Raw genomic sequence first — 27,216 nt, 5'->3', positions numbered from 1 at the left:
TGTGGCTGATTTAAGTCCTTTTTATAATCATGATGACGAAACAAACAAGAACTTGAGGACAAGTCTTTTTCAACCAGGGGAGATTGACACGGGAGTGTCTAATTTACTACAATTTGCTCATATGGACCATACTGATAATATGATATTTTTTTCAGCCAACAATATTGCTACATAATCTTCAACTCAGCCTATTCAGATAAGACAGTTCATCAGCATATTCCCTGCACAAAGGAATACATTAATGGAGTTGGTTGGCAGCTGTAAAACACTTAATTTCGAAATTTCTTATGCATGAAGGGTTGTTTCATGCACTAATGCTTTCAGTTTTGTATCCTTGTTTATTGTCATTAGGGTGGTGATCTTTCTGTATCCCTTTTGATTTTAAACTTGGTGGTGAGCTATTTTTCATTTTACCGAAGTTTCTTCAAAAGTTCGTTCCTTGCCTTCTATGACATTTTCTATTTGAACAATTGTTCTATCGGTGTTCTTTCAAAATCCATTCTGCAATTTTACCCTCCCCGGTATCAATTAGTTTCTATTATCTGATGATGCCATTGTTTTACTTCTTTTTCTTGATAGTTTCATGATGAAATTCATGTTGTTTACAGAGAATACTTTGGGGTCATATCTCCAACTTCTTTAAGCTGGCTAAGGAAAGGTAAAGATTTCATCATGAGAGTTCTTTGTATTACATTCATGGTGCAATTTAAGTTAGTTTAAATTAGTTTTTTTATTCTTTTATGTTGTTGTTCTCAGTAATGATGATTCCGGTGGAACTTTTGCTACCTTAAACTATCTTTATAAAAGTTTCAAACTTTGGTTTCATTTCTTGAAGGGAGTTCTGTCACCACCCGAGCCTGATAGGTTAACTGGCCTATCAACTTCGTTTGACCTAAACCACTAGTCAAAATGCTTAAGTTGAAGTTGACAGTAGTGCACCGATCAGACCCTTATAAGTTAATCTTAATCTTGCCCACTTTCGATGTGGGACTAATTGGAGATGTTACAAGTTCCACGTATATTCTTTCATGAGTTTTATATTTGAAATCTTCCTTCAAGCAGTTCTTTGAGTATATGGCATAATATTCTGTTTTTGTACTTATTTAAATTTTGAAGGGGCTCTTGCTGCATTCTTTTGTTGTACATATATGATGATGTGAGTCTACCCAAACTTTTATTACTAAAGGAGAAATTTCTTTCCCCAATTTCCTTTTCCTTTCCACCCATCTTGTGTTAGTATTAGATATAGATATCAATCTTCCTTGATCTAATAGACTCTGGTTGAGATATATCTTTTAAACAAAAGCTTCTAAGAAGGATATTTTACCAGCAGTTAGTTGATTAGATAGATACCATTGTGATTGTTTACTTTTTTTTTTTTAGTTTTTGTGGTCTTTGGAAGTCTAGTTGCAGGCTATAGAGAACAAGAGTTTGTTATATGGATTTTTATCAATGAAAATGCATTGAATTGTCAGTTCACCATCCTCTTTTGCCACCTCATCACCATCTTCTTGTCCACCATTCATATGCCATTTTAAATCTCTTAAGTAGTCCATATCTGTTATAATGTTTGCATATATAGATATTATCTTGCTGCTCTCTGAATGTTTTAAACCAAAATAAATTGGAGCGGCTCTTTAACACACCATGTCATTCCATGTCTATTTGATTTTTTGTTCTTCCAGCTCAATTAAACAAAATGCAATGAGCTAGGCACATTTAAAGTTGTCATATACTATGCTAGACTTTATGGGACAAACAAAATACTGACATGCCAACTCTGAGAATTGACAGCTCTATGGTAAGGGTTTTCCATATATCTGCCTCTTTATATCATTTCTTACCTGAAAAAAATGTGCTACTACAAAAGAGTGAGATTAACTAAGAGAATATAACTGAAACCGAAGAACACTAAATTGTAATCTTTGTTAGCTTGTTAGCTGCACCTACTTTCACATTTATGTAAAACATGATACTACTCTGTCTCCAAAATGCACAATTGTCCTGAAATATGACAATTCATGAATTTAGTCCTATTTTGACCTATCTTACACACATTGTTCGTTATTATGTGAAAGCAACAGAAAAATAGCAGCATAATTTGCATACCATGATTCTGATTCATAACTGACCTGAAGTAGTCTGATTAGTACATGTTATAGTGCTCGTTTTGGCTGCCAGTGAGATGATCTGTTTGGACATGGTCTCATTAATTTGTCTTAGAGCTTCCTTTTGGTCAGACCCACTTGTTCAAATCTATACAAGATACCATAACTTGGTCAGATCATTTTATATGCATACCTATTCTCTTAATTACTTTGTCTGATAGTATGAGCTTATGCTTTATGTGATTTCTTAGTTTGTTTGAAGTGACATATTCTATCCAACTTTTTATATGATTTTTTCTTGCATTGCAGTCCACAGACACTGGTGCGAGCTTTAAATTATGAATTATTGTTTCAACATGTATTGCTCCTTCCCATTAATCCTATCTTGGTATGGTGGTAATTGGCTCTGACTTTCTGGATGTTTGTTATTTTTTGAAACAGTGCTCGGATTTCTAAAACTAAATCTTTATTGAGCAAATCTTTGAAATGCAATTAAAGTTATAGTGTTCTGTGTAAATTTCTCTGACATGTAGTCCATTTATCTGACATGGAGTTTCCACAAAGTCTTATAGCAACATTATTGCTGCTTGGGCTCTACTTGTTTCTTCTCTTCCCTTCCACTATAGCACCTCATCTTCTTTTCCCTGCGAAATGCAACCACGATTCTTGTTTCGCGTCAAACATTTTTGGCTCTTTGATCTGAATGTAAAAAATTGTTCACAAATGTTTGTATCTGCTTAAGAATGAGACCTTCATACCATTCCCTGAACATTTATATAGTCGGGCCTATGTACATATTTTTGCCATTGCTCACACTGTCGTAGATGAACTATTGTATCTTTCCTCTAACTCCTATTTTGCACCTTTCACAAATTAACTTGCAAAATTCTTTTTTCATTGTGCACACTATTTTTATCTTAATCATACAGATAAGCTTTACTGCCTAATATTCTCATATCAAGCACAGCTGCTAACATATGTTCATGCCCATATATGTTTGTGATGACGCCCCTCTGCAATTTTAACCTTTGTTTATCAGTCCCAAGAAAATGCACTTTCAGGAAATTTTGCTGACTTCCATTAGAAAATAGTGGAAATACAACTACTGTCAAATCATTAATTTTACAGCTATTTTTGGTGGTGGCATTGACTGTTGATAATAATTTTTTTGCCGAAATGAATATGTCATCTTCTGTCATAAGTGTATAGAATGCATAAGGAAATTATATGATTTTATATGCATCCCAGTGTGAGAATGTAGGCACAAGGAAACTAGATTGCCAGTAGTTTGTGGCTTCATAAATGTTGACGTTTGTTTATTTCTTTGAGCTTTACCCAAAATGACAAGTTTAATCAGCCTAGTGTTTTTTAAGTTGTCTTTCACAATTATTTTGCTGAAGAATGGAGTTTAATAATAGCTACTCAATGGCTACGATGAAGCAGTGCAAGAGTACTTTTCACTTTAAAGCACAAATTCATAGCCTAAAAATGATAGTATGATATGGCAACAAGCTATTCTCCTACTTGTAAATTAAAAACTGACTCTTATTTTAGACCTAAATGTGAACTTGATGTAGAGTATATTTGTAACTTATACTTTGGTCATGCCGGGATTAGGTTTGCCTAAGCTTAATTTATTAATATTCTTAATGCTGATTTAGAGCACTGGAATTATTAGTCATGTATATTTTCAATAGTCGTTGGCGACTATGTATTAGTCTATTAGCTATATATCAATTCATGAACAACAACATAGGTATCCATCTTATACTTGCATTTTATCACTCCACTGGGTTCATCCTCTTCCAGTCATAAATTATTATAAAGACCAGTGTATCATGATTTTATTAATTCAATATTTAATAAGAATTCATGGAGACGTACCATGGGTGATAAGACTTATGGTTCTAGGACCAGCAGTTCTGGGGATTGACTCAGCTCTCTCAAAACCACTAATGGTGGTTGCAATGGCCCTATGGGGGTCAATAAAGGTAAAAGTCAAATTCATTTGGGTTATTCGCTCAATTCCAATCGAATGCAACTGGATCTAGCAGAGTCTGAATTGGCGATCAGAACATATATGGGTAGAACTTATAATGGGATCTTGAAAAATGACTAATTTTTGCTGGGCCTGTTTCCTTTTTTTTTGGTTCACTAGGATTCTTAGTGGTTACAATTGAAAGACTTTGAACTGTGGCAATCTTGGATTGATTGAACACTTGAGCTCTTCGCAACTATGGAGCATTCATAGGATTATGGACTAGGTGTTGTATCTTGACCTGCATTGGGGTTTAGAGCATACTAGATCGACTTGCGCGGTTGCCATTTAACTGTAGACAGCTGGAGATCAGATCAATTTACATGGTCGATTTCTTTTTCCTGCAACCATCTATTTCAAACCTGCATAAATAGCTAGGCTTTATATGGTGGGCTCGTTTAACTATATGTATTATCTTTTACGTTGGGACTTTGGTAAATTTCACCACTCTGTACTATATCTTGGGCACGAAGCCTTTTAAGAAGATAAATTTTGGAAAAAAAATCAAGTAAGAAGGTTAATTAGGTTTCACTTTAGAAGCTTATACTATCATGAACCATTCATCGCTCTCGTCTACATATACAGTTGCTTGGCAGCATATTTTGGCTTGGTTTTAAGTCCTTTTGCTTGTAAAAATGTAAGTTCGAATAAGTTGCAGCGCTACAGTGCGATCGCTCACCGAACCAAGCAAAACAGCCCAAAACAGTTTCGTTTTTACGTGCCACGAGCTGTTTTCTGCAGCCTGCTGTCGCACGCGAAACGTCAGCCATCTCAGCACCCTGGAACCACTCGGGTGGCACCATGGGGGATGGAGCTTCGGTATAGTGCCGGGCGTTGAACATTCTTTCGCAAGTTCGCACGTTACCTTAACGGGAACTTGTTGTCACGCCCGGCACCTGGTGAGTAGCTGTTTGTGGACTTGTAGCTGTTCGTTCAACCCTCTAAAGTCCTTGTTTTCCTCCTCTCCCTCTTTTCTCTTGTGCACGCAAGGTGCTCATTGAATTGTTTGTAAAGCTTCCCCTTTTTGCGAGACGTCGGGACTTGTCCGTCGCTCGTTCTTCGAACTAATCAACTTTCTCTTTTACAGGTCCTTCGGGACCTACGAGAGGTTGCAAGTGGGCTGATCTTTGCGGATGCAAATCGCAAGGACGAAGCGCGACTTAGGCAACGCAAGCTAAGTTCGCATCTTTGCCGCAAGAGTGCCTCACGACTTAGGCAACGCAAGCTAAGTTCGCGTCTTTGCCGTAAGGGTGCCTCACGACTTAGACAATTCCAGCTAAGTCCGTGACATATAATTGCTTATTCTTTTAGCATTGCAAACTTAAAGTGTTCTCCTTACAAAAATTATGATTCTCTTGATAGTTTTTCATACTTTTGTATGGATAACAGACCAGTAACCTATAAAGAATAGAAGTATTGTAACATATGGAAATCACTTTATTATTTTTATTTGAGATTTTAGTAAATTTTGGAGGCAAGTGTACTACTTTTGAACTGATTATTGTTGTCTGTCTTTTGATCATTAAATTGCCAACATAGTTTGCAAATATCACGGAATGGTACTTCAAGTTTACGTCATACGATCACAAAATTCAGATTTGCATCAGAGGAGAGCATCACAGTAAAGCATCTTCATCAGTCAGTTTTGGAATTGTTCCTCGTGAACTTTTGTTGCATCTGGCAACATGTCATTTAAGTAGCATATGTGGTGCTAAAAATTCTTCGTTCACATAGATCTTAAATTCATCATTCACATATATCTTAAGCACTAGGAATGTTGGTTTGAAATTTGATACTTTTGTACTTCATGGCTGCACACCTCTGTTCATACCTAGTTATATAGGATAATAGGAATAAATTTTTGATCTAGAGGAAAGGATATGATCACTTGTAATATGTTTATTTTTTGTTTTGGTTTAAGATCATGAAACAATATAAACTTTGTTTTCTTTTACATCTATTGTAGTATTATTTAAGCTTGTACGTAATTTGACAGTATTAAGACCTTTCATGTGTGAATCTGCTATTTTTCCATTGTGATTTCCAATGTAGTCACCAACAACAAGTTGCAATGTCTCACCCTTTTGGTGTTCACTAGATGGATATATATATTTTTCGCTATTGAGCTTTGAGTAAGGCAACATCTGTAGTTAAGCTAGGGCATTTGAAACTCTTGTTGTTGTTTCCCTTCTCATATCATTAATCTCAATCAACTCACCTCCTTTACTTACAACATCCATAAGTTCAAATATCTCCCTTGTTCTTATAAATTGGTATCTAAAGCCCATCCTTTCTTTCTTCATTAGGTTTTTTTTAATTTCCAAATTTTATAAAATAAGCTTACTTTTACTTTGTATTTGTTGCGTTTGAACTCATAATTGTGTTGTTTAAATATTTTCAATTTTAGAAAAGGTGCAAATTCAACAGTTGCTTCCAAAAATCTGGTACAAGAGAAGTTAAAAGAGTCAGGGAAAAGGTTAAGACAAGTGCTATGAGCATATCAGGAAAGCTGTTGAGGCAAGGTTCAACAAGTTGTTGACTGAGGTACTTCATGATTCTACACGTAAGTTTTCATCATACTATGAGAATCATTATTTAACATGTATCTAATTGTAATTTGTTTATGCAGATGTATTTGAAGATCTAAAATCTGCCCTAGAGGAAGCTAAAATGGTATGCGATCTTTACTTATGGAATACATTTTTAAGTTGTCATGTGCACTATGTGCTTTTACGGAATAGCTTGTTGTCTGACATGTTTGATATACAGCAAAATTTTAAACCTTAATTGATATAAAAAAATGAGATAAATGTATATTTTTCTATGCGCACACTAGAATTCTTTTGTGCCCTTTTCAATAGCCAATTAAAATAAGTCCCCTAAACATTGCATCAGACTTCCTAGGAAAGAACTCATCTTAAGTTCAGGTCAAACTGAAGAAGGTGATGTAGTCCTATGAACACTTCTACGGTTGCCCTTGTACTACTATTGGTTTTTTTGGTAATCATTCAATTGCCAACATACACTAAAGTTGGTAACTTTGATTTCTCAGAAAGAACTCATATGTAAAGTCAGGTCAAACTGAACAAGGTGACATAGTCCTATGAACACTTCTACGGTTGCCCTTGTGCGACTATCTTTGCTTTCTTGAACTCATTCAATTACCAACACACACTCAAGTTGGTAACTCTGGTTTTATGGAAATTCATTCTTATAATGGTTGATAATTGGTTGGCTAAGTCTTCAACTAATCAGCTCAGAACTATTTATCAAATACTCAAACTTTAAGAATCTTGATAAATTGTAATGAAAATACTTCACCTTGAATTGAGCGGATGATCAAAATGCTAAAAGGAGTTAACGTAGAGGGGAAACATGAGTGCTAATTTATCATCATAGTACTTAAGTTTCCAGGAGAAAGAGTTGAATGGTGTTGTGAAAAAAAAAACAATAAAAATTTACCTAGATGCTCTATTTTGAGAATTTTTAAAGTTATTGGGCTTTGGTAACTTATGTCAGGCAAAGTAGTTGTCCTCTATTCTCATAGTTGTTTGATCAAATAGGTCACGACATTGAATTGCTTAGCCAACATCATATGTTATCTATATTGCTTTGTGGGAATTCAATTCTTTATTGAAATCCAAATTTAATGACGAATTGTAGATGTTTAAGTGTCCTATTTCCTTGCATGGACTTTACTTTGGAAAGACTTGACAATGATATTCATTATAAGTAGGATCACTGGAATCATGTTAGAACCCTTGCAGATTCTAAACTTGGGGTTGATCTCTTTAGGGGATCGGCCTCGTTGGAACTCTATAAGGGTTCCTCCCTCCAAGTTGCTGCTCAAAGGCTGCAGAAAAGATTCATCTATTGCTTATGAAAAGAGAAGGAATACATGGCTATTTATAGGGCTTCTAAACCCTAACTCCTAATAGGACTCATACTTAAGACTCTTACTTCTAACCAACTCCTAATAGGACTCCTACTCAAGACTCCTATTCCCTTACAACTCCTAATTCTTCTCTAAGAAAAAACTTCATACATGAATGCCCCTCTCAATTAGGACTCTCCTAGCTAGAGTCCTAATAGAATGTCCCTCTCAATTAGGACTCTCCAAGCTAGAGTCCTAATAGATCCGCCCTCTTCAAATCAGCCTTGTCCTCGAGGCTGATGATTCATGAATTCTGGAAATTTGATCTTCATGTCGTCATAGTTCTCCCAAGTGGCATCTTCTATTGGTAGGTTCGCCCACTGTATTAGCACTTCATTAGTGGGTCGTCGTCGTCGAGTCACGATCCGTCGATTAATAATGGCACTTGGCTGGGTCTGGAGTTCTCTTTGGGTAGTCATATTTGGTGGATGGCTTTGGGTTGTCTCCAAGCACCTATTTAAAACTTCTGTCTAGCTGTTGGTTTGTGGGTGATATGTCGTACTCCTTTTCAATTTAGTACCCTGCATATACAATAACTTTGTCCAAAATCTGCTCTTGAAGATGCAAGTAGAATTTGTCACAAGCACAATGCGTCCCTTATAGCTTAATTCTTTTGAGTCCCGATTGTAATGAGCCACGGAGCTTGGTGCTTCCTCCAATTTTTTTTTTTTTTTACTAGTCTCCGAATCTTCCTGCCATTCCATCTTAATATCCTCAAGGAAGTCGCTGGTTGGAAGTAAAACGACCGAAAATTCTGCTTGTTCGGGTAGCTGCGAAAGCGCATCTGCAACAACATTCTCTTTCCACATTTTGTAAGTTATTTCATAATCAAATCTAAGAAGTTTTGTTACCCATTTTTGCTGCTCAGGGGAAGATATCTTCTGCTCCAAGAGATATTTTAGGCTTTTATAGTCGGTCTTGATTTGAAAGTATCGCCTGATCAAGTACAATCTCCACCTCGTTGCTGCGCGCACAATGGCGAGCATCTCCTTATCATATGTTGACTTATTTTGATAGGAGGGAGATAATGCCTTGCTAGTGTATGCGAGTGGTCGACCATCTTGCATGAGAATGGCTCCAATTCTGACTCCAGATGTGTCGGCCTCAATAATGAAGGGTCGGTTGAAATCTGGTAGTGTTAGCACCGACGTCGTCGTCATGGCTGCCTTAAGTTTGTCGAAGGCAGTGGAGGCTATGTCCAACCATTGGAAGACATCTTTTTCCAGTAAGGAAGTAAGTGGTGCACTGATCTTTCCATAGTTTTTCACGAACTTGCGGTAGTAGCCTGTTAAACCCAGAAAGCCATGTAGCAATTTTATGTTTCTCAGGGTCGGCCAATTTTGCATTACTTTAATTTTGAAGGGGTCCACCGTCACACCTTCCTCTGATATGATATGCCCAAGATATCCTACCTTTTGTTGAAGAAAGTAAAAATTCGTAGTGGCCGTTGTGTGTTCGAAAGGCGGTTTTCGGTATGACTCCTTTGTACACTCGTATTTGATAATACCCGGATCGAAGGTCCAGCTTTGTAAAGATTTGTGCTCCCTTTCATATAGCAATTCATCTGCTATTGGAATAAGGTATTTGTTCTTGATGGTTATGCCATTGAGAGCTCGGTAATCAACGCATATTCGCCATGTTCCGTCCTTCTTGTGTACAAGTAGCATCGGTGAAAAGTAGAGGTTGCAACTTGGTCGAATAACTCCTGTTTCAAGCATCTCTTTTAAAATCCTTTCTATTTCATCCTTCTGGAGATGTGGATACTGATATAGCTGACCATTTGCTGCATATTTGCTTGGAAAAGTCATTATACAATGATCATGCCAACGAGTAGGAGGTATGTTGTGCGGCTCGTCAAATATATCTGAAAATTCAGCAAGCAAAGGAAATAGGTTTGGATCTTCAAATTCTATTGGCTCTCCTTTAATTTGCTGCTCAAGTTTTACCAAAAAGCCCCTGCATGCTTTATGTAAAACCTTCTCCATTTGTTGTGTGCAAATCATCGTTACGTCGCCCTCACGTTTCCCATGCAGTATCACCTGTTTCTCCTTACTGTAAAATTTTATAAATAGTTGCATAAAATTCCAAGAAATATCACCTAATGTCATCAACCATTTAATTCTGAGTATGGCCTCATAATCATCAAGAGGGAGGAGGAAGAAATATGCAATTATCTCTTGGTCCTGCAGCAACAGTTTCACCTGCGGGCACCTATGATCACACTTCAAAATCCGTCCGTTGGCGACCTTAACGATAAACCTGCTGCAATTCTCAATAGGTAAGTTCATATGGACAGCAACCTTACTGTTTAGGAAGTTATTAGTGCAGCCCGTCTCGATGAGAACAGTGATCGGTTGTTGTTTGAGAAGGCCTCCAACTTTCATCGTTTGAGGGTTTGAGTAGCCAGCTAGTGTTTGTACCGTAACTTCGGTCGGTTGTGGCTCTTCTTCTGTATCTTTTTCTTCATGTTCAAGGCTCTCTTCTGAATGTTCAATGACCTCTTCTTCTATCGGTTCAATCATAAGAAGTCATCCTTTACTACAACGATGCTCACGGCTCCACGGCTCGTCACAATGCCAACATAACCCCTTCGCATATCGCTCCCGAAGTTCTTCTCCTGTTAACCTCTTTGGTGCAGGGACTTGGTCGACAGTAGGGGGGGCTGAGGGCTTCAATATTACTGGTTGAGGAGCGACCCTAGTCCTCCGAGCTTCATGGTTCAATTGCTCCTCTTGATATCGTGCGAAAGAGATGGCTGCCATAAGCGTGTACGGTTGTCGCGCTTTAACTTCTCCTCGGATCTCCGGCTTCAAGCCCTCAATGAAGCTCCTCAATAGCTATTTTTGAGACCAATCATGATTTTGATTAGATAACCTTTCAAACCTGGTTTGGTACTCCTGAATGGTGGAGGTTTATCGGATCTTTGCTAGTTGTTCGTCAATATTCTCGTAATCGGTTGGTCTGAAGCGGATCAGCAGTCCTTCTTTGAATTATTGCCATAAAAGGACTCCATAAGTATGTTTAAACTGTTTAAACCACTGTATAGCATCCCCTTCAAGATGTATAGCTGCAATTTTCACCATAGATGCATCCACGGTTTTGTGGTACTGAAAATATCGCTCCGCACGCGAGATCCAACCAATCGGGTCTCCTTCTTCCCATCTAGGGAAGTCCACTCTCATGCATGGATAGTTGGGGTTGGTCATAGAGCTTCCTCTCTCTTGGAAGTCATATCTTTGGGCTTTGTGTGATTGGGCAAAGCTCTCTCCTTGATGTGATTTCTTCGGGCTTAGTGGTCGGCCCAATCTGAGTTCGGTAAAGAGCATCCGAATCTTATCCTCCATTCGTGCCTCCAAGGCTTCGAATTTAGCATTGATTGCCTCCTTAGATGCCATAGTATATGCCTCCAAATCTATGATGTTAAGATCTCTCTTTTGTTGTTAGGTTAAAGGCAAGTATAGGTTGAGAGAAGTGATGGTCGAAAGGGTTGGTGGATCGGTGGATGTAGGCTACTATTTAGGCTTGTTTTATGGCAGTTTTGGGTGCAGTTTGAGGGTGTGGTTTAGTGAAGTTTTAGGGCTATGGATGAAAGTTTTAGATCTGTGGTAGATGGCAGCAAAGGTTTGATAGAAATCAGTGGAAGTTGCAGCAAGTATGTGCTGTCTTGTAAGAGTAGAATTGTCGTCGAAGAAACAATGGTTTCTCGATGTAATTTCTACCAAAAACTTAAGAGAATTGAGGAGGGAATTGATAGCAAAATCACAGATTATATGACAGCAAGGATGTCTAATTTAATCAAGAGAATTTCGGCAGTATAATAGGAAGAAAATTGGTGCAAGTTGCGATAGCAGAATTGTCGTCGAAAAATTTCAGCGGGTTACGATGAAAAATTGCAGCAACATAAAATCGTTTTTAGAGATGAATTTCTTAATAGATCAATCTTAGATGGAAGCCAAGATGATCTATGAAGTGTATAAGAAATTTCATTCAAAAAAGATTGCAAATAGATGGGTTAAGGCAACGATATGCAACTGAAATTTTCTGCAGCATAGATTTTCAAGTGCAGTAGATTGGACATAAAAGATCAGTAGTTTATATTAAGAATTTTTCGATGAAACTAAAGGGAAATCTACTGTTAGGAAGTGTCAAAGATGTCATAAAAATTTCATAGAAATTTGGATAAAAAAAGCATAGTATCAAGATCAAATAGATGGTGCTATGCGGCTTGAATTCTGTAATTCAAGTGCAGCAGATTGGACATAAAATATCAGTAGTTTATATTGAGAATTTTTTGATGAAACCAAAGGAAAATCCACTGTTAGGAAGTGTCAAAGATGTCATAAAAATTTCGTAGAAATTTGGATAGAAAAAGCACAGTAGCAATATCAAACAGATGGTGCTATGTGGCTGGAATTCTGCAATGTATCTTTCGTCATAGAGATGAAAACTTTGTGACAAAAAGTTTATGCAGCAATATAGGAATAATTTTTTCTTTTTTTGGATTTTCGAATAAGGATAAATAAATTGCAGTAGCAGTAAGGTAGGAAACCAGAACCTGTTGCAATTCACGGGGAGATCAAAGGATGATCCGCGGTGGTGGAGATGATGGCGGAATTCGGTGACGATCTTTTAAGCAATTGTGGGAATTGCTTTGGATGGTTGTAGAGGGTTGATGGATGGCTGTGGAAGGGCAGCGAGATGCCAAGAACGCTGCTCTGATACCAGGTGTTAGAACCCTTGCAGATTCTAAACTTGGGGTTGATCTCTTTAGGGGATCGGCCTCCTTGGAACTCTATAGGGGTTCCTCCCTCCAAGTTGCTGCTCAAAGGCTGCAGAAAAGATTCATCTATTGCTTATGAAAAGAGAAGGAATACATGGCTATTTATAGGGCTTCTAAACCCTAACTCCTAATAGGACTCCTACTTAAGACTCTTACTTCTAACCAACTCCTAATAGGACTCCTACTCAAGACTCCTATTCCCTTACAACTCCTAATTCTTCTCTAAGAAAAAACCTCCTACATGAATGCCCCTCTCAATTAGGACTCTCCTAGCTAGAGTCCTAATAGAATGTCCCTCTCAATTAGGATTCTCCAAGCTAGAGTCCTAACAAATCACCCTCCAAACTCACATTATTAATTCACACATTATAATCTGATGTGGTTTCTTCCTCAAGTTGGGGAAGAGGAGTCAACTATTTGGCTTGTCAATGGAAAGGGTTGATGATTTTTTAAGAGATCCGTTTCAGTTTATGGTCTTCCTGACGTAATTCCTTGCATGAAGTATAGTCTGAAAGGATTTGACAATGATATTCAATATTCAATTATTCATTATAACTAGGATCGCTGGAATCACCCTCCTAACTCAGATTGTTAACTCACACACCTTATAGTCTTGTGTGGCTTCTTCCTAGGTTGGGGAAGAGGAGTCAATTATTTGGCTTGCCAGTATAAAGGGTTGATGAATTTTTAAGGGATCTATTTCGGTTTATGATCTTCCTGATGTAATCCGTTAAGACTGTTACCAGTGACGTTGCACCGTGGAACTCCACACAGACTTGCTCTATCTATATTCATAACTACTGACACTTGACATTTCATGCCTCCATGATAGCATCAAGGCATTGAGACCATTGTAGTGAACCATATTTAGATTGTCCATGCTAGAGAAAATAGCTTAATTAGAATTTTGTTGGTACAAAAATAGTGCATATGAACTTGCTGGTTAGAACAGCTATAATAGAGAATCCACTCGGTAATATTAACATGGCAAGATGAAAGGAAGAAGCAGTTGGAAATCAACCTCAACCCACAAGCGTTTATATTTCACTCAAACCGAGTCATCTTCTTAAATTGTCAACAGTATAGACATGAACAATCCTTGAAACACATGTTGTATCCAATCATGCATAAAACTTAAAAGTGAACAATTTTATCTCAAAGTACATACATGTGAACAATCTGTTAAAACCATCCTGTATCCAATAATGCATGAAAGTTAAAGAGAACGAACTTATCTAGGGCAAGATAAGTTTTCACCATTTAAGGTTCATATTTAGCAAACAATAGGCAATTCAACTTTTTGCATGAGCATCTGTTCGTTGATGTTGATATTGGAACAAACGATGTGATGAACAAATTCCTTAATATGAAGTCTAAAACAGATGATGAAACCTTGAAATTATCACTTGGAATTACATCACCAAAGTGATAATCTTTTCGATGATGGTGGTTGAAGTTGGTACAAGTCAATACTTCTTTCGGTGTTACTAATATCAATAGCATTAATTTGAGGTCAACATTTTAGAAGTATTAAAGTTGAATCTAGGCGACTGTAAACCAAGGATTTTAATTTCGAATGATACCGCCCGTACCGAGCGGTACATACCAGTCACCAGTAGACCGGTACGTAGATCGCTTGCTACTGGGCAGTATCTGTTAGGATCAAGAGGTCGACACTAAGAGGGGGGAGTGAATTTGTGCAGTGGTGAAATCATGTCAACTTTAAAAAGTTTCGTACGATAAAACCGTTTACGTTGAAAACTGATTTCGGAAACTTAATTTGAAGGCGTACGTAAACGTATTGAAGGCAGTAAGCTATTAAAGTGGTTTGCAGTATGTAAATGGCAAGAATAAAATGCAAACCAGAGAACACGATAGTTTTAGAGTAGTTCGGTCAACGTGACCTACATCCACTTTCGGCTTCCTCCTCGGACGAGGTCACCGGCATCCACTAGAGGCCTTCCTTCAATAGGCAAAAGCCAGTCACCTTTTACACCCCTCTTCTCCTTTTATCGGGTTTAGGAGATAACCCTTACAAGCACTCACACTCCTCTTACAAAAATCTAAGTATAAGCTAGAGGAGGGAATTCACTTATGATCGCAACAGCATTTTCTCAATTTTAATCTCTCTATGCTTGTGTACTTTAACCAGGGATGAGAGGGGTATTTATAGGCTTCAAGTTAATTCAAACTTGGAGCCTAAAACTTTTCCATCCCGGGTTCCTCGTGCACGGGCGGTACTATCGCCTGCGCTAGGCGGTACCACCGCCTAGTGTCAGTCGACGCTGACACTGTCCTGGGTAGTACCACTACCTAGGGGGCAGTGCTAGGCGGTACCACTGCCCAGACTGGCGGTACCATCGCCTGGCACCCTACCAGGGGTGGTACAACCGCCAAATTGGCGGTACTATCGCTTGACACAGTCTCGAAGACTGTGCCACGACGGTGAGACTTCTTGGGACACTGTTTCGGCCTCTTATTATACCAAACACAGTTCTTACATAGGCCTAGCTGGCTCCTAATTGGGTTGGCCAAAATCCAAGCCCAATTATGTGATAACTACGAAATCTTAAGACATTTCCTAAGCAAAACAAGTCCCTATGTCTATTCTTCCGGCGAGCTTCCGACGAACTTCCGGTAAACTCCTGGACTTCACGACGATCTTCTTGGTGAGTTCCGACGGGCTTCTCTGGCAAGCTCCGAGACTTCTCGACTGGTTCCGCCAGAACTTCCGACGAACTCTCGAACTCCCAATGTGATCTCGATCTTGACTCCGGGACTTCATTTTACTTCATGTCTTGCTATCGTAGTTAATCCTGCACATGTAAAAACACACTTCGATCTAGACAATTAATACTAAGCATTAATCAAGTTGTCCGGCATGTCATTGGTCCCTCGACGCTTCGTTCGATTCCTCGGCGCATCGTCCTCTCTTGCGGCCTATTGCTCAATCGGTCAGTTGACTCCACAACTCCGATATCCTTGGCGTAATATCCGCTCTTCTTGGTTCGATGCCCGAATCCACGACCCGAAGCCTTCTATCGATACGTCGACCAATCCACCGGCCCGACGTCTAATCTTCTGACATGTTCCTCCGGCCCAACATAATTTTTTCTGGTTTAATTGTCTCATCCTGATCGAAGCATCCTACATCACTCAAAATACAGATTAAAACATAAACACATATCGATTGGTTTTATTATCAAAATCCGAGATTCAACAATCTCCCCCTTTTTTATGATGATAACCAATCGACGACGGAGTTAACCTTAACTCCCGGAGTTTAAACAAACTCCCCCTATCAATATTTCATATTGATAGAGACTCTTGGATTCAAAAATCCAAGCAAACATATTATGATCAAATCATGCATGACATTAACATACTTCTTCCCCTTTGTCATCAATAAAAAGGAGAAGTTCCACTTTCTAGGTGTTTGGAAATATAAGTTCAGCTTATTGCATGAAAAACATAATATCAAGTTTTATCATCATGCAATTTGAAGCTAGAAAATTTAGAGTTTTGCAAGTTTATAAATTTTGCTAGATGTGTAAGTTTAGCATTTTTGCTTCTTGAGGTAGGCAAGATAATATTTCTTTGTAGTGTTCAAGATAACAAGTTCTACATCATGCAAGCTAGCAATTTAGAGATGTTCAAGAAAGCAACACTTACTTCATGAAATATGCAAGTTTTACAACATACAAGCTAGCAAATTTAAAGATATGCAAGTTGGCATATTTGCTTTTTTTTGCGATGTGCAAGATAGCATATTTTTACATCTTCTAGCAATTCTTGGTGATGTTCAAGATAGTAATTTCTTCTTTTTTGAGAAGTGCAATTTTTGCATTCTTTGCAATGTTTGAGCTAGCAATTTTGCTTTCGTTGCAAAGTGCAAGTTAGCATGTTTTCCATCTGTTGAATCTCGGATTTTGATGATGAAGTCAATTGTCATTTGTTGTCTAATCTATGTGTTGAGATAAGTGTGCAGGATTAACTACGATGAAAGTTAGACAAGCAGCAGGAGTTGCGCCGGAGTCAAGTTCATGATCACGTTGGGAGTTCGAGAGTTCGACGGAAGTTCGGACGGTCGTCGGAGGTTCTGCGAGAACAGATCCGAGAAGTCCAGAAGCTTGCCAAGCGAAGCTCGTCGGAACTCGCCAAGTGGATCGTCGCAAAGTCCAGGAGTTTGCCGGAAGTCCGCAGGAGCAGCACCGAGGGTTCATCGGATGATCGACGGAAGTTCGCCGGAAACTCGCCGGAAGAAGCGATTGACACACCGAAGCAAAGCTGCAGAAATTGTCTTAGATTTAATCATAGTTAGCACGTTGATTAAGTTGGAAAATGGGAGGTGATCCCATTGGCTTAATCTTGGGGCAATTGGGCCCCTGAAAGACTGAAATTGGGCCGAATGGAGCTAACCATTCGGACCCTGATTGCACCAGGAGGTGCAACCGCCCAGGCCAGGAGGTGGCACCGCCTGGGCTAAGTCTCCCAGCGAGACTGGGTGGTGCAACCGCCCCAGCCTGGAGGTGGCACCGCCTGAGCTCAGTCTTCGAGCAAGACTGGGCGGTGCAACCTCCCTAACAGAGAGGTGGCACCGCCTGAGCTCGGTCTTCGAGCTCTGGCAGAGAGGTGCAACCGCCTCAGTCAAGAGGTGGCACCGCCTGGGGCTCAGTCTCCGAGCCAGACTCTGGCGGTGCAACCGCCCCTGACAGAGAGGTGCAACCGCCTGGGCTCAGTCTTCGAGCTCTGCCAGGCGGTGCAACCTCTCCAGTCAAGAGGTGCAACCGCCTGATCCCGGAATTCCGGGATTTGATCGTTTTGAGCTCCAAATTTGAATTGGGTTGGGGCCTATAAATACCCCACCCATTCAGCACTGAAAAGATACAGACCTACACCGAAATCTTGATCTTTTCTGTGATTCTAAGAGCTCAAAAGTGTTGTAAAGCCTTTAAGTCTCCTCCTTCTGTTCTTCAAGTTTTGAGTTGTAAAGTGAGGAGAGAAAGGTCTGTAAAGGTTGTCTCCTGAGCCTGTCAAAAGGAGAGAAACTGTAAAAGGGCAGTTGGCCTTCGCCTATTGAAGGAAGGCTTCTAGTTGACGTCAGTGACCTCGTCGGTGGAGGAAGCCAAAAGTGGAGTAGGTCAAGTCTGACCGAACCACTCTAAATCTCTGGTTTGCGTTTATTTTGAGCACTTTATCATTACTGCAAACCTCCTTCATAACTACTGCTCTTTGCGCTTTTACGAACAAGTTCTAAGTGCTGTTCTTTCCGAATCTGCATTCAGACGTAAATCGGTGTTTTCGTACATTACAGTTTACGTTTACGTTTTGATTCTGCAAAACTGTCTTCTGCGCCTTCACGAACAAGTTTCTAAGTGCTGATCTGTCCGAATCTGCTTTCAGACGTAAACCAGTGTTTTCGTACGTTATTTACATTGCAGTTTACGTTTACGCCTTGATTCTGCAAAACTGTCTTCTGCGCTTTTACGAACGAGTTTCTAAGTTCAGATCCCTTTGAAATTGCGTCTAGACGTAAAATTGCGTTTAGACATAAAACTGCCCAAACTGTGTTTAGACGTTTTAGACGTAAACTGAGTTTAGACGTAAATCTGCGTTTAGACGTAAATCTGCGTTTAGACGTAAAACTGCGTTTAGACGCAAACTACGTTTAAACGTAAAACTACGTTTTAGACGTAAACTGAGTTTAGACGTAAATCTGCTTTTAGACGTAAATCTGCGTTTAGACGTAAATCTGCGTTTAGACGTAAAACTGCGTTTAGACGCAAACTGCATTTAAACGTAAATTGTGTTTAGACGCAAACTGCGGTTAGACGTAAACTGTGCTTAGACGCAAACTGGGTGTAGACGTAAACTGCGTTTAGAAGTAAAACTGCGCTTAATCTTAAGTAATCTTAAAATCGGCTTTTACATCGAAATCGTTTTTATCGAACGAACGTAGCTTTCATTTTTAATCACTGAAAGATTTCCGCTGCACTAATTCACCCCCCCCCCCCCCCCCTCTTAGTGCTCTCGATCCTAACACCATCTTGAGCTAGCAATATTTCTCCCCCTTTGTCATTGTCAAATAGAAGGGAAGACCCTTTACATCAATTTCTACATCATGACAAAGGTAAGTATCAATCTTATTTGTGCATCATTATATTTTCAAATTAAAACATGCACAATTTCAAAACATTACATTTCATTTTTCATGCATGATAAAATAAATCAATCATTATTATGATCATATCATACCTGACATTAAAATTTTGAAGTATTTATCAATATTTTGATTATGATATCAAACATTCATCATTTAAAGTATTCATGATACCAAACATATATCATTTTAGTAACTAATCATAGCATTTTAAATCATGATAGTATCTAAATATCAAATTACATTGCATCTCATATTTCATGAATATTTTTATTTCATCATATTCATTTCATTTCAGCAAGAAAAATTAATTGGGTGATGAATACAAGGAGTTATACAAAAATAAATCATATCATGAGAGATATAATCATGTAAATACCAAGAGACATGATTCATATATTAAATCTCCTCTTAAATAAAATACCATGAAGAAACAAGGAGAAAAAAAGGATCTCAATTCATAGAAAGATCTCAAGTTATAAATCTCAAAAAATCAAGATAAAGCTCATTCAAATTTGAATCGTCAAATCAAAATCGTTTTCAATAGTTAAAAAATGATCCAAATAGATTCATCAAAATCAATTCATGGTTCACAAAATTCATAACATAAATTAATTTTAATTCCAATGATAATATATTTTCCTTTTTATATGTTTCATTTTAAGTGATTGATTTCATATTAGTATGCCTTTTTCATTTATGTCAAATCCAAAAACATGCATCAACATTTAAAATCGAAAAAGTTACTTTCAATATAGTAAAATCGATAATCCATAAATCGTAAGAATCATCATACATAATTTCAAAAGAAAAACTCATTAAGCATGATCATTATGCATTACTTCAAATCAAACATGATTTCATTTAATTTCAAAATATTCATCATGATAGGACATACAAGCCAAAGAAATCATTAAACATAAAGCATATTCATCAATCATGATTTCATTGAGCATAAGACATTTTCAACCAAAATCATTTTGTTATTAAACATGTAATTTTTATTATCATTTTCGAAATTACTAGCATGATCCTAATTTTTGTATTTTCATTATATTTTTAAACATATAATTTTCAAAGAAAATAATTTTTTTAAATTAAATAAAAAAAGAAAATACATCTTGAAAAGCATCATGTAACTTCGAAATAAATTAAGGGAGTTTCGATTATCTCATCGTTGAAAGCCGTTAAGGCGTAGTTTACCACCTCGCCTTTGTTGATTTTCTCCTCGTCTTCGGAGGAGCTCGATTCTGTTGAATCTCGGATTTTGATGATAAAATCAATTGATGGGTTATTTGATCTAATCCATATTATTGAGTTAAGTGTGCAGGATTAACTACGATAATCAGAAAACATAAAGCAAGGATACCGGAGTCGAGCTCGATGGACGTTTAAGAGACCGAAGAATCATCGGAGATGCTGCCGGAACCGTCCGAGAAGAAATCGGGAACGTGTCGGAAGTTCGCCGAAGAAATCGTCGGAGGCTCGCGGAGATCACCAAGAAGGCTCGGCTACTCGTTAAAGTCATCACAAAGATTGGGAGCTTGCAGGGAGTCCGTCGGAAGAAGTTCGTCGGAAAGCTCGCCGGAACAAGACTCGACGTTCGCGGTTAAAAAACTTGCTTAGGATGTTTTTTTTATGTAGTTCACCTGTAATTAGGATTAGGATTAAGAGATAATCCTATATCCTGGTTAGGGGCCAACTGGGCCCAAAGTCAAGTTTGGTTTGGGCGAAAAATAAGCCAAACCAATGAATCGGAAAGCCAGGCGGTGGAACCGCCTGGCTGGGCGGTGAAACCGCCCAGCACCCGAGTGCTGGGCGGTGACACCTCCTTGGCTGGGCGGTTGCACCGCCCAGCACCCGAGCGCTGGGCGGTGGCACCGCCTGGCTGGGCGGTGGAACCGCCAGCACCGGGAACCCTAAAAGAATTCAAATTTTGGAGCCCAAAATTTGAATCCTCTTGAGGCCTATAAATACCCCTCAAATCTCAGCTGAGGTAACAACTTTTGAGAAGCATTTTGATTGAGAGAAAAGTCTTAGAAAGTCTTAGCAAGTCTTGTTTTCAATTTGCTAGAGAGTTCTCCTCCTTCTTTCTTATTGAAAATTTGTGAGAGGTTGAGCTGCTTGTAAAAGGTTGTAAGAGGGGTGTTTACCCTTCCATTTCAAGAGACTTGCTAGTGGAAGGTGGGAGCCTCATCGAAGAGGGGCCTCGCAAGTGGAGTAGGTCATTTGACCGAACCACTCTAAAAATCGGCGTAATCTCTGGTTTGCTTTTTATTATTGTCATTTACATTACTGCAAATCTTCTTACTGCTTTAGTTCCTTATTACTCTTGCTGCGCAACTTTAAGAATACGCCTTCAAGTTAAATTTCTCAAGTTCCGTTCTTAACGTACGAAAGATTTTATTAAAATCGAAGTTTTAATCCGCTGCACTAATTCACCCCCTCCTCTTAGTGCCGCTCCGATCCTAACAAGTGGTATCAGAGCAAGGTTATCTCTCATATTTGGTTTAATACCCAAGAGAGATGGCTTACTCCGGCATGCAAGAGGGCCATTCTATTGCACGACCACCTTTGTTTAATGGGTCGGATTACACATATTGGAAGACTCGCATGAGAATCTTCCTCATTTCTATGGACTTTGAGCTTTGGTCTATTGTCGAGAATGGATTTCAAAAATCTTCTCTTCCGATGAGCGAATGGAATGAATCGGAGAAGAAGGTTTTTGCTTTAAATGCAAAGGCTATGAATGCCTTGTTTTGTGCACTAGACAAAAACGAATTTAATCGTGTTTCAATGTGTGATTCGGCTTTTGATATTTGGAGAACTCTTGAGGTCACTCATGAAGGCACTAGCCGAGTGAAAGAGTCCAAAATCAACATCCTTGTGCACTCTTACGAACTTTTCCGAATGAAACCAAGTGAGTCCATCGGAGACATGTACACCCGGTTTACGGATGTCATCAATGGACTCAAAGCTCTTGGTAAAGATTTTACTAACTTTGAACTAGTAACTAAAATCTTAAGATCCCTCCCTAAAAGTTGGGATCCAAAAGTTACGGCCATTCAAGAGGCCAAAGACCTTAAAGCATTCCCTCTTGAAGAACTCATTGGGTCTCTAATGACCTACGAAATGACATGTCAAGCTCATGACGAGCTCGAGAACCCCCTTCCAAAGAACAGGAAGGATATGGCACTCAAATCACAAGAAGACCACTTGAAAGGAACATCAAGTGATGAGGACAGTGACAATGACATTGCACTTTTGACTCAAAAATTTAAAAAATATTTAAGAAAGAACAGATTTAAAAATAATACAAAAAATAAATTTGAACAAAAGAAGGACCAAGTGATTTGCTATGAATGCAAAAAACCGGGACACTATAAGAACGATTGTCCTCAAGCCAAAAAGAGAACATCAAAGAAGAAGGCATTCAAGGCAACGTGGGATGATTCAAGCGCATCCGAAGAAGAGGAGTCCAACACCGAGCAAGTTGCTCATTACGCGCTAATGGCGTTAGGAGAAGAGGTATGTGATTTATTTAATGAAGATTTATCTTTTGAAGAACTATCTATCGCTTTTCATGAATTATTTGATGAATGTAGAACTGTTAGCAAGAAGTTAAGTATCTTAAAGAAAGAGCATGCTTTGCTACAAGATAAGTTTGATAGTCTTCAAACTCCTCCATGCTCTAAGTGTGAGCACTTTGAAGCAATAAAAAATGAAAATTTGCTTCTTAAGGAAACCTTAAACAAGTTTAAGGTTGGTAGCAAAGGATTAGATATGATCCTTGCACACAAGGGTCACATCGCAAATAGAAATGGAATTGGATTTGTAAAAGGATTACATCAAAATCCTACCACTTTCATAAAAGGACCTACATTACATGTTTCCTCTTATTTGAAATGCAACTTTTGTTGCAAATCCGGACATATTGCCTACAAATGCCCATTTAGGAAGATTAGTTCACAAAAATTAATATGGGTTCCTAAAGGAACTATAAAGAATTCAATCATAAATAACAAAGTTAGTGGGTCAATTTTTGAGGCACCCAAAATCAAATGGGTACCTAAAAATCATCCTCTTTTGTAGACAAACCCACAAGCTAGGAGCAAGAGATGGTATCTCGATAGTGGATGCTCAAGACATATGACTGGAGATCCATCTCATTTCTCTATGCTCACTAGCAAAGAAGAAGGGTACGTTACCTTCGGAGACAACAACAAGGGCAAAATCATTGGCAAGGGAACTATTGGTAACAAATTTAATTTTTCCATTGATGATGTCTTACTAGTTGATGGATTGAAACATAATCTCTTGAGTATTAGTCAACTATGCGATAAAGGTTACATCGTTAGATTTGAATCAAATATGTGCATTATTGAAAAACCAAATCATAACATGACTATGATTGCTTTAAAACAAAATAATGTCTATACCATCAATCTTGATGAACTAAGTAATGAAATGTGCTTCTCCGTCGTAAATGATGATGCTTGGCTTTGGCATAGGAGATTAGGCCATGCAAGCATGAAAACAATATCTAAGATCTCATCTCAAGAATTAGTACGAGGAATTCCAAATTTAAAGTTTATTAAGGACAAAGTATGCGATGCATGTCAACTAGGCAAACAAATAAAAACAAGCTTCAAACCAAAAAATCAAATTAGCACTACTAGACCATTACAATTGATCCATTTGGACTTATTTGGACCAATTGATACAACAAGTCTAGGTGGAAGCAAATATGCTTTTGTGATTGTGGATGACTACTCTAGATACACTTGGACCTATTTCTTAGCTCACAAAAGTGATTGCTTCAAGTGTTTCTCTAAATTTTGTAAACTCACTCAAAACGAAAAAGGCCTCATGATTTCATCAATTCGGAGTGATCACGGTGGTGAATTCCAAAACCGTGACTTTCAAAATTTTTGCGAAAGTAATGGGTACAATCACAACTTCTCAACTCCAAGAAATCCTCAACAAAATGGAGTAGTTGAAAGGAAAAATAGAAACCTACAAGAAATGGCAAGAACTATGTTGAATGAACAAAGTTTACCTAAGTACTTTTGGGCCGAAGCCGTAAATACGGCTTGCTACATCATGAATAGAGTCCTAATAAGACCATCCTTATCCAAAACTCCCTATGAATTATGGAATAACAAAAAACCAAACATCTCCTATTTTAAAGTTTTTGGTTGTAAATGCTTTATTTTAAATGAAAGGGATGCTTTAGGAAAATTTGATGCTAAATCCGATGAAGGCATCCTTCTTGGTTACTCTTCCGTTTCTAAAGCTTTTCGGGTTTTTAATAAAAGAACTTTAGTAATTGAAGAGTCTATTCATGTAGTTTTTAATGAAATTTCTGATTTAAAGAAAAATGATTTTGATGATGATCTTGGCTTTGATAATTTGAATTTAAATGAACCCTCTCCTCAAAATAGCCATTTGAATGCATCTTCTTCCGAAATTTCTTTACCAAAAGAATGGAAGTATGTAGATGCTCATCCAAAAGAGCAAATTATAGGAGATACATCAAAAGGGGTTCAAACTCATTCTTCTTTCAAAAATTTCTGTGCTAACGCCGCTTTCCTTTCTCAAATTGAACCTAAATGCATTGACGAAGCCTTAAAAGATGATTTTTGGATCATTGCAATGCAAGAAGAATTGAACCAATTTGAGAGGAATGAGGTATGGAAGCTTGTTCCTAGACCAAGTGACCACTTAGTCATAGGTACTAAGTGGGTCTTTAGAAACAAGCAAGACGAAAATGGTATCGTGGTTAGAAACAAGGCTAGATTAGTGGCCAAAGGTTTCAACCAAGAAGAAGGTATCGATTACGAAGAAACCTTCGCTCCCGTGGCTCGATTAGAAGCCATAAGGATGCTCCTTGCCTATGCTAGTAGTAATAATTTTAAACTATTTCAAATGGATGTTAAAAGTGCTTTCTTGAATGGTTTTATTTCCGAAGAAGTATTTGTCGAACAACCTCCCGGATTTGAAAATTCTCTTCTTCCTAATCATGTATTCAAATTGACTAAAGCTCTCTATGGCTTAAAACAAGCTCCTAGAGCTTGGTATGAAAGGCTTAGTTCCTTTCTTATTTTAAATAATTTTACCAAAGGCAAGGTTGATACTACATTGTTTATTAAACATTTTGAAAATAATTTTCTTATTGTGCAAATTTATGTTGATGATATTGTGTTTGGCTCTTCGGATGAATCACTATGTGAATCATTTGCCAAATGTATGAGTCTTGAATTTGAAATGAGTTTAATGGGTGAATTAACTTTCTTTTTAGGATTACAAATCAAACAACTTAAGGATGGTATATTTATTAACCAATCTAAATACACATTAGAATTGTTAAAACGATTTAACATGGATAATTCAAAAGCAATAAACACCCCTATGAGTACTGCGACTAAGTTAGATATGGATGAAAATAATGAAAATTTCGATCAAAAAACATATAGGGGAATGATAGGTAGTCTACTCTACCTTACCGCGACTAGACCGGATATTATGTTTAGTGTAGGACTTTGTGCTAGGTTTCAATCAAATCCTAAATTATCTCATCTCAAAAGTGTTAAAAGAATATTTAGGTATCTTAAAGGAACTCCAAATTTAGGATTATGGTATCCAAAATCTGAAAAATTTGATTTAATAGCCTATGCGGATGCCGATTTTGGCGGATGCAGAATAGATAGAAAAAGTACATCCGGAACATGCCAATTTTTAGGACATGCACTTGTTTCTTGGACTTCCAAGAAACAAAATTCAGTTGCACTATCTACGGCAGAAGCCGAATACATAGCTGCAAGTGCATGCTGTGCACAAGTCATTTGGATGAAAAATACATTAGAAGACTATGGAATTCACTTTAAAAATATTCCCATAAAATGTGATAATACTAGTGCCATATGTCTTACTAAAAATCCAATTCAGCATTCTAGAACTAAGCACATCGACGTTAGGCATCATTTCATACGCGATCATGTCCTTAACAATAATGTTGTTCTAGAATTCATTGACACAAAGCATCAATTAGCAGATATATTCACAAAAGCTCTGAACGAAGATCAATTTGAATTCATTAGAAGGGAATTAGGCATGTTAAATTGTCCCTAAAATGAGCTTCACGAAAAATGACTCGTTCTTTTCCTTTCTTTTATGGATTTGATTTCTTCTTCAATTCAAAATGATCCATTAAAGTATAACTTATTATCTTGAGGGAAGCAAACAAAAAAAAAAAAGAGGGTGAGGAAGAAAATTTTTTCCTCCACAGGATGCCAGCGGTGGCACCGCCAGATTTGGCGGTTGCACCGCCTGAGCGCTCGGGCGCCAGGCGGTGACACCGCTCGGTTTGGCGGTGGCACCGACCAAGCAACCCTTATTAACCCAAGGGGTTAGGGCCGGCGGTGACACCGCTCCCAACCCGAAGAGAGAGTTCTCAAAACCCACTCCCATTTCCTCTAATCCTCATTCTAACTCTTAGAAACATTGGAGAAGGATTCTTGGTGGTCCAAGCCTTCCATCTCTCAACATAATCTCCACAAGGTAACTCTTGAAATCCCTCCTTTCTTTTCTCTTTCTCTTGCTTATTTTTAACAATTGGTATCATCATCCTGTCTAGAAAATGGCTCCAAAGAGATCAAAAGGAATAAGGATTCAAGGAGATTCATATAACCATGACCTTTTTAGATCAAAAGAGGTAGCCCTTAGCTTTCCAAAATTTGAAATACGATGTGTCCATAAGGGAAAATACATTGATTTGGATGAACTAGAAGACTTAGATCCAATTAAATGGTTTGCTCAACTAGAAGCTCTACCTCTACTACAAATAGATGAACCAATCTATCCACGGTTAGTGAGATTGTTCTATACCAACCTATATGAAGACAATGATAGCCTAAGCACTTACATTCTAGGAACACCCATTAGAATTTTTGACAGCACCATTTGTGAGCTAATTGGCATAACTGAAAAAGATAGGGGATGCTATTTTAAAGGTAAATGGGACGTCAAAAAAATAGGAGCAACCTATTCCGAAGCCGTGAAAACAATTTTTGCAAATCCAAACCTTGACTTCCTACCCAAGAGCTGTGAACACTTAATGCCTTTCAACTCTAAAATTCTTCATCACATTATCACGAGCATCATATTCCCCAAACAATTTCATCTTGATGAAGTAAG

General features: G+C 38.1%; 1 pseudogene; it reads left to right on the top strand.

Annotated features, from left to right (window-relative positions):
- The window catches only part of LOC135677491 (exocyst complex component SEC6-like), a 94,594-nt pseudogene that overhangs the window by 8,222 nt on the left and 59,156 nt on the right, over positions 1-27,216 (top strand).

The sequence above is a fragment of the Musa acuminata genome, chromosome BXJ1-6 (genome assembly GCF_036884655.1).
Source record: "Musa acuminata AAA Group cultivar baxijiao chromosome BXJ1-6, Cavendish_Baxijiao_AAA, whole genome shotgun sequence".
Lineage (NCBI taxonomy): Eukaryota > Viridiplantae > Streptophyta > Magnoliopsida > Zingiberales > Musaceae > Musa > Musa acuminata.
This window is presented reverse-complemented; position numbering and strand designations above follow the sequence as displayed.